Genomic DNA, 12,058 nt, shown 5'->3' with positions numbered 1-12,058 from the left:
TCCATTCCATGTGCTTTGCAGTGGCTATTAGCATTGCCACTGTTGAGGAGCCGTCTATAAGGCATATAGTATCCAGCACCAGGTATCTATGGTGCTACATTACCTTCAATATGAGTTTCTTTCATGCTCAAGTACCTTCATAGGAAGGAATGGTATTCAGTGTCTTGCCTGAGTAGAGGACAGACATAGAAAGGTCTTCCATTAGGAAGTGTAAGTGGCTGCTTTCTCAGATTTCTTCCTTCTTCACACCTCTCATGTAAGACTGAAGACCAAATTATCCTGTCCCTTAATGGTTTGTAGGTGAGTACTGGATTTACATTCCTATCTTCATTACTAAATTCCTGTGAAACTCTTGTTTCTGTCTTTCCCTCATCAGTCTTCACACATTTCCCACATTTTAACCCCTCTTTATGCCCTTACCTCTCCAAACAGCAGCTTCTTTGGGAGAAAAATATGAGACCTGTGACAACTGAGTTTCTGTTTCATGTAGGTACTTTAGTACTAGAAGAAAATGAATGCCTTGCACTGGTGTTTTGATTTTTAATTTTGTAGAAGATCTATTGTTTTTACTCCCCCCCAGTATTTCCAGTATTTCTAAGTCATACTGATGGATGGTTTTAAGCAAAGCTCAATGGAAAGATATTCTGTTCATAGTCAAGTGTTTATGAAGATGGATATGCTGTAAACAATGCCTGTGCTTGATAGTGATCATGTCCTGATCTAACATTTATTGATGTATGAAATTAGAGACCAGTGCTAAGCTGAACTAATTGCTATAACTACATCTGCAGACAACTGAGACCCATTAATTACCTAAAAAATAACAACCAGAAATAATGTTCTATTTTATTTCTGGGAGATTAGATTTTGTCAGATTCCACTTACTTCACAGCTCCAACATACACAGACCCACAATACAATGTATTGATGTTTTCCAAGTAATTAAACAAGATTTTCAACAAATATGACAAGTTTCCAGAATGCAGAACATGCAAGGAGTTCTGTCAAGCCTGAAGAGTTGACAGGCCACTCACAGGGTCACTTATTTTGAGTCTAGCTGAGGAGTAAAAATCAGAGATGAGACTTATTCAATGTATAGAACACCAGAACCCATCCATTTCCTGGGATTTCAAGCCTTTTTATTGTTACTTGTTTTAGGTAAGTCATTTCATCCCAAATAAAAACAGATGAAATTAAGAGTGATGCTGACTTGAGATTAGGCTCTGATTCTTCTCAAAGTGTGTCCTAAACAGAATGATTTTTGCAATAATGAAAGAAAAAAAAGAACATTATTCATTTGTATAATATTTCCCTTTCCCCTTCTGTTATAAATTCAATGTAGGTGCAAGATTTCAAAATGAACCAATAGGAGATGAAGAGCTAGTGACTGGTTTTCAACCACAGGCATAAAAAAAGCAGAAATGCTCAAGTTGTCCTTGTAACAATACACCTAGCCAAGCTTTCTGTGCCCATCTCCATCAGAGGGAAGTGTGGATGAAAGATTGACCAGATATAGACAGAGATGGCAAATTAATGGTGAATTCAGTTCTAACACAGAAAATAAATACTTACTGAAGTCTTTGATCTGCTAATATTGCCCTTAGGTCTTTGAAAATGACACATTGTGTTATAAAGGGCCTACTTGTTAGTCATGCAAGAACAAGGTATTTTAAGCTAGCTCTATATCATCATTGTACTTTCCCATATTAAAGTCAGTATTTTGCTGTTGTAGAGTCTCTGGCAATCTGCAATTTCATGTCCTCAGTTTAATCTCAATGGTCAGTGATCTTCCAGTCTTAACCACAGATGGGCCATTGCATTTCCATCTCAGCTGTCCCTTTCTTTCCCTTTCAGAGGTATCCTCCATTGGATATGTGCTGGATCACAGACAGTCTTTCTATGAACCTCTCTCTCTTCCTAAAGTGTAGAGGAAGGGAATAAGTGAGACTGATTCACTAGAAATGAAAACTAGAACACTTTTATTCAAAACAGTAGCAATAAAATTACATATACACAAATAATTGCAAAACCGATATTGAAACCAAACCCCTGATGGTGATTACAGCAGCAGCAGCACTGATGCTGTGGGCAGCCACTAAGAAAGCACCAGACAGGAACCAAATTCAGGAGCACAAAGGTTAGAATTGAAGGCAGAGTAGAGTCTTCATTGGACACTAGCCATTGAAGAAGAGAGCTTGACCCTTGTGATCCCTCAGCTTTATGCTGAATATGATATCCATGGGATGGAATCCTTTGTTGGTCCGTTTCCAATTCCTCTCTGCAGAAGTAGTGTCCTGTTCCTCCCTGCAGGTGCCACCTTTGATTTACTGCATCCCCAGTGTTGTACATAAGATCTACCAGTGACCTTAATCTCTGAAGGAGCAAATCTAAGCAAGAGCCTTTCTGCAGCTCAGCCTTTAGCAGTAACTCCTCCATTAGCATTCTCACTGCTTGAAGCAGCCAGTGATTGTGAAAACATGCCCTGAACTTCAGAAAATGCTGTCACTGAGAATAAACTGAGACAAAAAAATTCAAATCCTTGAACAGAACTAGCTCTGTTCTAGCTCAAAGCAGCATGTCCAACCAGCAGTGTGTCTTTCTGTCATGAGGAGAGGTTGAGGGAGCTGGGCCTGTTTAGCCTGGAGAAGAGGAGGCTCAGGGGTGATCTTATTACTGTCTACAACTACCTGAAGGGGCCTTGTAGCCAGGTGGGGGGTGGTCTCTTCTCCCAGGCAACCAGCAATAGAACAAGGGGACACAGTCTCAAGTTGTGCCAGGGTAGGTATAGGCTGGATGTTAGGAAGAAGTTCTTCCCAGAGAGAGTGATTTCCCATTGGAATGGGCTGCCCAGGGAGGTGGTGGAGGCACCGTCCCTGGGGGTCTTCAAGAAAAGACTGGATGAGGCACTTGGTGCCATGGTCTAGTTGACTGGATAGGGCTGGGTGCTAGGTTGGACTGGATGATCTTGGAGGTCTCTTCCAACCTGGTTGGTTGATTCTATTCTATGATTCTATTCAAGCCAGTTTTAGCACACTACAGATCTAGAATTCACCTAACGATCTCTACTAATTGCTTGATTGCCACTGATTTACTGCTAACAATGGTGCAATGCCCAGTGGTAAGACAATTGCTGATCTGCCATTACTGTGATGCCATCAGATACGTTTTCTGATTCAACTCAATGTGGCCATTCTACAGTGGGAAGATCAGAATGCAGTTTCTCTGGCACATGGGTTGGACTAAATGATCTTTCAAAGTCCCTTCCACCCCCTAACATTCTGTGATACTTCCACCTAATTTTCAAGTTTGATGCTGATTTACTGAGTTTTAATTTGGAAAAATGACACACAAAAAAGAGCAAAACAAACAAAGAAGACCCAATTTTTTCAGGTCATTTGAAACACTGACTTCTAATAAGGCACACTGACACCCATTACATGTTACAACAGCTTCACTTTCTTTGTATCTAAATGAAGGAGGCTTGCTTGATGTGGCCAAAAATAGCTAAGCAGGCATTTCCAGCTTTAGAAAGCACTTCATATGTCTTTCAATAATTCCCTGTAGTTTTCTATCACAGTGTGTTAATCTCAAAGCTCATAATATGACTGGAATAACTCCTCTGATGATGATTCCACAACCTTTATTGAGAATCACTTCTAATCCCAGACTGATTGTTTAGTAACAGTGTTTCTTTTAATGTTACATCCACATCTTGTTGGTGACGTCTCCCTACTTCTGTGCAGTGTGCTTTGTTCTATTTATGATGACTACTTGTCTATAAGGGATGCTTGAGTCTTCCTACACCAACTCTTTAAGCAGCCTTTTCTCTGAACAGAGAATGTTCATCTTCTCTTTATCAGGCATCTTAAAACTTTTATCTTTATGTCATCTCTCCTCTCAGCTATCTTCTGAAGAACCATCCCTCTTTGGGTATCTTCTATATTTGGAGTTTAATTGCTATTGTATAGATTACTATAACGTCTTATGAGACTCCCTTTTGAGTAACCATATAATTTCTTTTGGTTGTTTGAGGAAGAGAAAGGAAGATCCTCCCCCTCCCCCCCCCCCTTTTCAGTTGTTACATGCTGAAAGACTTATTTCATCAGACAAAGAACTCGAGCTGTTTATCTTTAAAAAGGGCCATGAAGAGGTGAGTCTTACAACCTAAATATCTCCACAGGGAGAAATACCAGGTAAATGGATCTTTAATTTAGAGAAGAAAGACGTAACAAGAAACAGAGCCCAGAAGAAAAAAACCCCATAAATTCAAATTAGAAACAAGACACAGAATCTTAAATATAGAAAAAAATTAACAGTGACCAAAAACTAGCAATGTTTGCCAGGACTGTTGTATCTCCCTGAGCTTTACATGTCAGACACAGGTGTTTATCTGGAGGGTATATTTCACTAATGTGTATTTTGGATTCAGGAGAGGAGAAATAAGGCAAGTTGCTTAGATTTGTCTTTCTCACAAAGCCGGGGAAGATGTTTTAATAAGGCTTTCAGGCCTCAAAACTTGTGAAATGTTTGATTGACAAGATGATACTGTTGCTATGGATTTTAAGAGAAAAACTGACAACAGGAGGAGAGGAACTTAGTTGTGAGACAGATAGCTTGATGTATAAAGGGTCACAGCAAATTTAATTTGTGTGTGACATATACACACACAACCTGTCTTCCCAAACAGAAATAGATAGAAACAGACAGGCCAAAAAGTAAAAGAGAAATCTCACAAAAGCATATGGGCCATCCTGCTCCCAGATCTCACTCTGGGTATGGAGTGGGTGAAAGAAAAAATAGCACAGGACAGAGAGTAATTCACATACTCATAGAACTTCAGTTGGAAGGGACTTTGAAAGACCATCTGGTCCATCTTTCTGCAGGAGAGAGAGCATAGATGAGACCATCTAGCACCATGTCCAGCTGCATCTGAAAACCCCTGATGATGGAGAGACTACCACATGACCAGGGAGATTGTTTCATTTATTGTTTGCTCTCACTATAAATAAATTACCTCTTGTGAAAAAATGAAACCTCTCCTGCTGTAACTTGTGCCCATTATCCCTTCTCTACATGGTTCCTTGAGAATAGAAAGCCTTTGTCCTCTTTGTAGCCAGTGTATAATTATTGGAATATTGTGATGAGTCCCCAGGGAAGAGAAATAACTTAAATCTTTCTTTGTAGTGCACGTTCTTCAGGCCTTTGATTATCTTTGTGACCCTTCCCTGTACCCTTGGCAGTTTGTCCACCTTTTTCTTGAATACTTCAGGTATGGCCCAAGAAGGACTGAGCAGAGTGGGATGATCACATCCCTGTGTTTGGTAGCAACACCCCTGCAAATGTAGCCCAGGAACTGATTCGCCTTTGGTGTTGCAACAGTATGCTGCTGACTCCCATTCTGCTTGTTACCCAGCAGGACACCTAAGTCCATTTCAGCAAGGCTGCTCCCCAACCCCACACATCCTAGCCTGTACCAGGCTCTTCAGTTATGTCATCCCAGGTGCAGGACTTGACCTTTGTCATTATTAAGCTCCAAAGAGCTCTTGCTAGCCCACCATCTGTAAGACTGCTCTTTTGAGATGTCCACCTCACTGCTCAGTTTAGTGTCATCAGAAGATTTAATGCGGGCACTTTGGATCCCATTATCTAGATCTGTGCGTAGACATAACCAACATTTTCTATCTTTTCTCAGAAGTGGAAGTGGCACTGATACCTCATCCACCATCACACATCAGTTCTTGGCCTCCTGTTTCACTGTTGGTTTGTTTTTTTTTCAGTTGGTTTCAATGCCAAAGTTTGGTGTCTGAGGGTTTGGTGTCAGGAGGCAGAGGAACAGGCTCTTCTCACTTACTCCCTGTGTTAGGACAAAGAGCAATGGATGTTAGCTGCAGTACAGGAGATTCCACCTTAACACAAGAGGGAACTTCTTTACTGTAAGGGTTACAGAGCAGTGGAACAGGCTGCCCAGAGAGGTTGTGGAGTCTCCTTCTCTGGAGAATTTCAAGGCCCCTTTGGATGCGTTCCTCTGTGACCTGAGCAAGACTATCCTGCTCTGGCAGGGGTGCAGGATGCAATGAGCTCTTGGGGTCCCTTCCAAAGGCTGACATCCTGTGATCCTGTGTCAGATAGAACAAGTCTCTGAAATCAAAATGAAAAATGGTTCTACAGAAATGCAGTCTCAACACCACAGCTTACTTTTTCAAGATAACTTTGAATTTTAATTCTTTAAAATACTTTACCTGTTTCTCTTTAACGCCTGAAGTGCTTCTCCAGCTCCATCTTCTGCATTCCTAGAGAAAACACTGGATACACAAAATCCAGCAACAGTAGACCAGAGTTACTTACCTGAGGTGGCATAGAGAGCCAGTGAGGTTGGAATTCGATTCCATTTTCCTTGTCAGGGATTCTCAGGTGTTTCCTCCATGCTAATTCAATGCTTCTCAAAATATTTCACAGCTTCACTCCTGGCAGCTTTTACAGTTTTACAAGTGGAGACCCAGCCAGCACCTGTGAGTGATGTTACAATGATCATGAAGCTGAAGCCTAACCCTACCTAGCCGGGGGGCCCACCAGGCCCCCCGGCCTTTGAATCACCTCCACCATTCACCCAGTGCACGCCACGGGGGACTCACCAGCAGTGATGATGCGAGGAGGATTCCTCTGCCCACAATGGGCAAGCTTGGAACTTCTGCCTTCCCTGGGGCTCATTATAAAGGGGAGTGGGCAGGGAGGGGAAAGTGGTCACACCTGGGGTGGGAGGAGACTCCAACAGAACCCAGGTGCTCTGAGTTTGGGGATAAAAGGGGAGGAAAAAAAAAATGGGGTGTGAAAGGGACAGCTATGGTGGAAGAGGGGAGGTGGTGCTGAAAGGAGGGAGGTGGAGAGGAAAAGATGGGGGAAAAGGAAGGTGATGGAGAGGAAAGGAGGAGGAGGAGCTATAGAGTCTTCCCAGAGCCCTCTCTTTCTCAGGCTGAACAGCCCAGATTCTTTCAGCCTGTCTTTGTAGGGGAGGTGCCCCAGCTTTCTGATCATCTTTGTGGCCCTCCTCTTGACCCACTCCAGCAGGTCCCTGTCTCTCTTGTGTTGGGGGCCCCAGAGCTGGACACAATTTACCTAATTTAAAAGGTGAATGGCAGACATTATTCATTAAAATCTCTCAGGACATAGTGAACACATTTTCCCTGAATAACTGTACTTAGATAGCTCTGAAAAATTGGTCTTGGAGTGCCTATAGCAATAGATACATTCATCATAACAGTGCTGCCAAAAAGCTATATTTAAACTTATCTAAGACTGAGAAAGTGGGAGTCTTATTAATGCAATTGTATTTGCAAACACAATCTAGTTACAGAAGAATGGAAGAAATATAGATTACTCATCCTCAGGGAGAGAATAATTTTCTCCAGAGACTAATGAAGAAATGATCTACATTCAGGAGATTATTTTTCTAACTTAGCTATAAACTCTGAAATAATAAAAAAAAAAATAATAAAATAAAAGATTGGTATTTAATACCCTAATAATTGAGAGGAAAAACTTTTTGCAACATACCAGACATGTGTAATATGTTTTTCTAAACATCCATACTGTAATAAAGATTCAATTAATGTCTATTTGTTTGCAGAAGTGCTCCTATCATTTACTTTAATGACATCCATCATGGTAAAGCCATCTGCTATTCACAGGGACATTATTAAAATTAGTGTTGTGATTCCATTTAAATTATCAAATTACCACCTCATTTTTCATCAGATGCTAAAAATTATTTGTTTACTCTTAATTTATTTCAAATAAAACCCATTCAAGGGTCTGACAATCTCTACCTGTTTCAGACTTTGGATACAATTGGTTTAAGAGGTAAAAGGCACAGAAAAGAATGATTTCCATTTCTCCCACCTAGTATACAGTAATGCCTCCATCAATACAGACACGAATGCAATAGAAATTTGGAACTGCAGCAAAAAATCTGTCCACACCTTCCTGCCTGGAGGTATTTATCATTCTGAACTGGCCACTGAAGCTTCCCCATGCCACAGAGGTATATATAGACTCCTAAAATCATATCAGAAGGAGGCAGCATATAAAACTGGAAGCTACCCAAGCTGCACCTTTAAACATACATGTCAGAACTACAGGAACTGAATAACCTGGTCTCCTGTGGGCCTTCTACATCTATTGAAGAATATGATCCATCATTTTATTCTACCAGGTAATTAACTATGCAGGCATTTCTAGGATGATGATATCAGAATAAAATATGTCACAGCAAGTATTTCTAAACACAGGATATATTTGTACTGCCTGTGCAGCACTAGGCTTCATTCAGCAATATTAATCCAAGGTAAATATTAACAACAGACAGTATATGGTACAAGAAATTATCTTGTAATATAAGAAGATACAATAATCAGGACCTCATTTCTGCTTCTAGTTTCCATATGTAGCTTTTTCTCAGTGTGTAACAAAATCATTGGCACACAGAGTACAGACATTTGATTTATTTACTTTCTGCTTGGAAAAGGCTGCTGGAGGGTAATGTGCAAGGGCAGCACACATCCTCAGAGGAGGTGTGGGATTTTATACAGTTTACAACAAAGAAAAGTTGTGCTATACTGCAATGCCCTCCTGGGCATGCTCTGATTAGTGACTAGTTCATTATACAGAAAAGGTCTGACATTAATGTGCTAGATCCACACTACAAGACTGACACTGAATTGTTGGTGCATGACCAGAGATGGGCAACAATGCTACTGAAGGATCTAGGGAATACATTTTCTGAGGAGCAGCTGAGGGAACTGAGGTTGTTGTTGAAAATAAGGCTGAAGGGAAACTCTCTCTCTACAGCACCCTGAAAGGAAGTTGTAGTGAGGCAGGTGTTGGTCTCTTCTCCCTCGTATCAAGTGATGGAGACAGACAAAATGACCCCAAGTGACACCAGGGAAGGTTTAGATTGGATATTATGAGAAATTACTGAAAGAGTACTTGGGCATTGGAACAAACTGCCCAGGAAGGTGGTGGAGTCTCCATCCCTGGAGATGTAGGCATGACACTTCATGACATGGTTTAATGACCATAGTCATGGTCGATGGTTGGATTTGTTAATCCTAAAGGTCTTTTCCAATCAAAACGATTCTATGATTCTATCTCCACCTAGGGGTGGATTTTTACCATGCCAATTAGTCTTAGGGTGTTTTTGGTTACATCTAAGCTATGCTGCTTCCTCCTTTCCCACCCCACTGATCAGGATGTGATTTGGAGCCTATTTGTCCTCTTAGTGTGATGCTTTGAGGACTGAAAATTCCATACTGTGATTCTTTACTTCGAGAACTACATAGGATGCACAGTTAACTGAGCATGATATCAGCATGATCTGTTCAGCATATCCATCTGCCTATATAAATATGTCTCTGTATGTGTGCCCTAGCCTACTAAGTAAACAGGAGAGGCAGAGGCAGAGCTGTTTTCTGATATGGGAAGCTTCCTTGCACTGTACAAAAGTAGGATTGGAAATCTTGAGCTCACATATTAAAATTTAACCACATGCAATTATTACCTCTAAAACAGTAAGTCTAAAATATCTCATGCATTATTTCTTTATAAAATCAAAGAAACTAACAGCAAAAAAAAAATAAGGAAACAAACAAACAACCCAACCAACCCAACCAAACAAAACCCCAAACAAAACAACAACCAAAACCAACCAACCAAAAAAAAAAACCCAAAACCCAAACCACAAAATCAAACCCAAACATTTAAAGAACACAGCAGAAGAGCAAAGGAGAAGAAAGCTTGAGCACTGCTAGATAGAGCATTGAGCACATCACTGTAAAAGTGCCAGACTGTGTGGAACAATGACAACCAAGTCCTTAGTGGCTCTGGATTTGTTATGATCTCACTCATCTGGAGAATTCCTTGAAATTTCCTCCTGGCTTATTTTGTCTTTTACATCTTAGGCTGTGCTCATTTAATCCAAAACAAAGACTATTCTCCCAGGCAAAAAATTTTGCTTAGAGGCAGGAGTGTAAACTGTGGCTGTTTGTTCTTCCATAAATGTCCTACATTGAGAAAAACATTTCATATTCAGTGTTGTAGTTTAATCTTTCACTAACAAGAAATAGCATTTCTGATTGCTATTTTATTCACTAATTCTTCTGGAGCCTGGGTTAACAAGTGAGGCTTAAAGACAGTGAGACTAGCAAAAAATTCCCAATCATGGATACACAGAATCACTGGATTAATCACAGATTGGAAAAGACCTTCAAGATCACCAAGTCCAACTTTTCAGCTAACACCTTCGAAATAACTAAATCATGGCACCAAGTGCCTCATCCAGTCTCCTTTTAAACACCTCCTGGGATGGTGACTCCACCACCTCCCAAGCAGCCCATTCCAATGCCAATCACTCTCTCTGCGAAGAATTTCTTCCTAATGTCCAGCCTAAACCTCCCCTGCCACGGTTTGAGACTGTGTCCTCTTGTTCTATCACTGAGTGCCTGGGAGAAGACACCAGCCCCTGGCTGTCTATAACCTCCTTGCAGGTAATTGTAGACAGCAATAAGGTCTCCCCTAAGCTTCCTCTTCTCCAGGCTGAATAATCTCAGTTCCCTCAGCCGTTCCTCATAGAGCTTGTGCTCCAGTCCCCTCACCAGCCTCATCTGCCTTCTCTGGACACATTCAAGCACCTCAACATCTTTCTTAAATTGAAGGGCTCAGAACTGGACACAGTACTCAAGGTGTGGCCTGACCAGTGCTGAATACAGGGGAAGAATGACTTCCCTGGTCCTGCTGGCCACACGGGTCTTGATACAGGCCAGGATGTCATTGGCTCTCTTGGCCACCTGGGCACACTGCTGCCTCATGTTCAGTCACCTGTCAACCAGTACTCCCAGGTCCCTCTCTGCTTGGCTGCTCTCCAGCCACTCTGTCCCCAGCCTGTAATGCTGCTTGGGATAATTTTGGCCAATGTGCAGAACCTGGCACTTGGACTTCTTAAAGCTCATAGCAGGACTGGGCCCACCACTGATCCCTGGGGACTCCACTAGGGACTGACCTCCAACTACATGTGGCACCATTCACCACCACTCTCTGCAACATTTTACTTTATTTTTCTCTACAGTTTCTACATAAATCAGTATTTCTTCCTCTGTGGCACAGGATCTTTACAAGATCTTTCTCAGAAAAGTCTGAACTTCAAGCTTCCCATGATCACAGATGTGTGGATAACGATCAGATACTGAGTCTGTATTCACATCCATGAAACACTGGACTCCAGGTTATAAATACTACTAGGAGTCTGGGGTTACCAGTTTGGGTACTCCTCAGTGCTAATATTATTTTTAATATCTTGGAGCTGGAACTTGGTTATATCTTAGTGGCCTAGGGGACATAAAAAGCCAGCTCAGACCTTCTTACAATTGTCTGTATGATTTTTTTCTTTCCTCATCTACTTTGCTATTTGAATGACACTTTTCCATATTGTCATTTTAGACAATAACCAAATGTTCTCTTCTGCTTCTTTTGCTTCCAGTTCAAAATATTTCAAGTTTTTTTTTAAATCAAAGCTTCAAGGAAAGTAGTATTAATAGTAGATTTTTGGTGTTGCCCAACACTCTCTAACAAAGTAAATTTCTTTAGGAAGGGGGAGGCTACCTCTCCGATAAAAAGTATATGTGTCTTGGGAGTAAACAGACATACAGGAGCTGGGACTGATAGGTTCAAAGTCAGGGGAAGAAAGAAACAGCAAAATGCTCTGAAGTAGAGCAGAATCTGTTCCAGCAAATCTCTGTAACTGATGTCTATGAAGAAAGGCTGCAAGAGTGGGGGTTGTGCAGATTGGAGAAGAGAATACTCCTGGGAGACCTTATTGACCTTTCAGCACTTAAAGGGGTCTGTAGAAAAGATAGGGACAGTATTTTCAGCAGAGTAACAGGTCAAAAGGTAAAACAGTAAAAATTCAGACTTGTATAAGGAAGATTTTTTTTTTTTACAATGAGGGTAGTTGTATAGGGTTAACCCTCCAGGGGGAGTAACCTTGAATCTGACCCTAGATGGTCTTGAC

At 41.2% G+C, this 12,058-nt stretch overlaps 1 long non-coding RNA gene across 1 annotated transcript; it reads right to left on the bottom strand.

Annotated features, from left to right (window-relative positions):
• Positions 1–834: 834 nt before the first annotated feature.
• LOC135181317 (uncharacterized) lies at positions 835–6,011 on the bottom strand. Its single transcript, XR_010304824.1, has 2 exons — positions 5,714–6,011; positions 835–1,917 (listed from the first exon to the last, which is right to left on the bottom strand). It is a non-coding gene; the product is annotated as an uncharacterized LOC135181317 (long non-coding RNA).
• Positions 6,012–12,058: the final 6,047 nt, after the last annotated feature.

Source organism: Pogoniulus pusillus, chromosome 14 (genome assembly GCF_015220805.1).
Source record: "Pogoniulus pusillus isolate bPogPus1 chromosome 14, bPogPus1.pri, whole genome shotgun sequence".
NCBI classification, from domain to species: Eukaryota; Metazoa; Chordata; class Aves; order Piciformes; family Lybiidae; genus Pogoniulus; species Pogoniulus pusillus.
The sequence above is the reverse complement of the archived record's forward strand: the minus strand, read 5'-3'. Positions and strand labels throughout refer to the sequence as shown.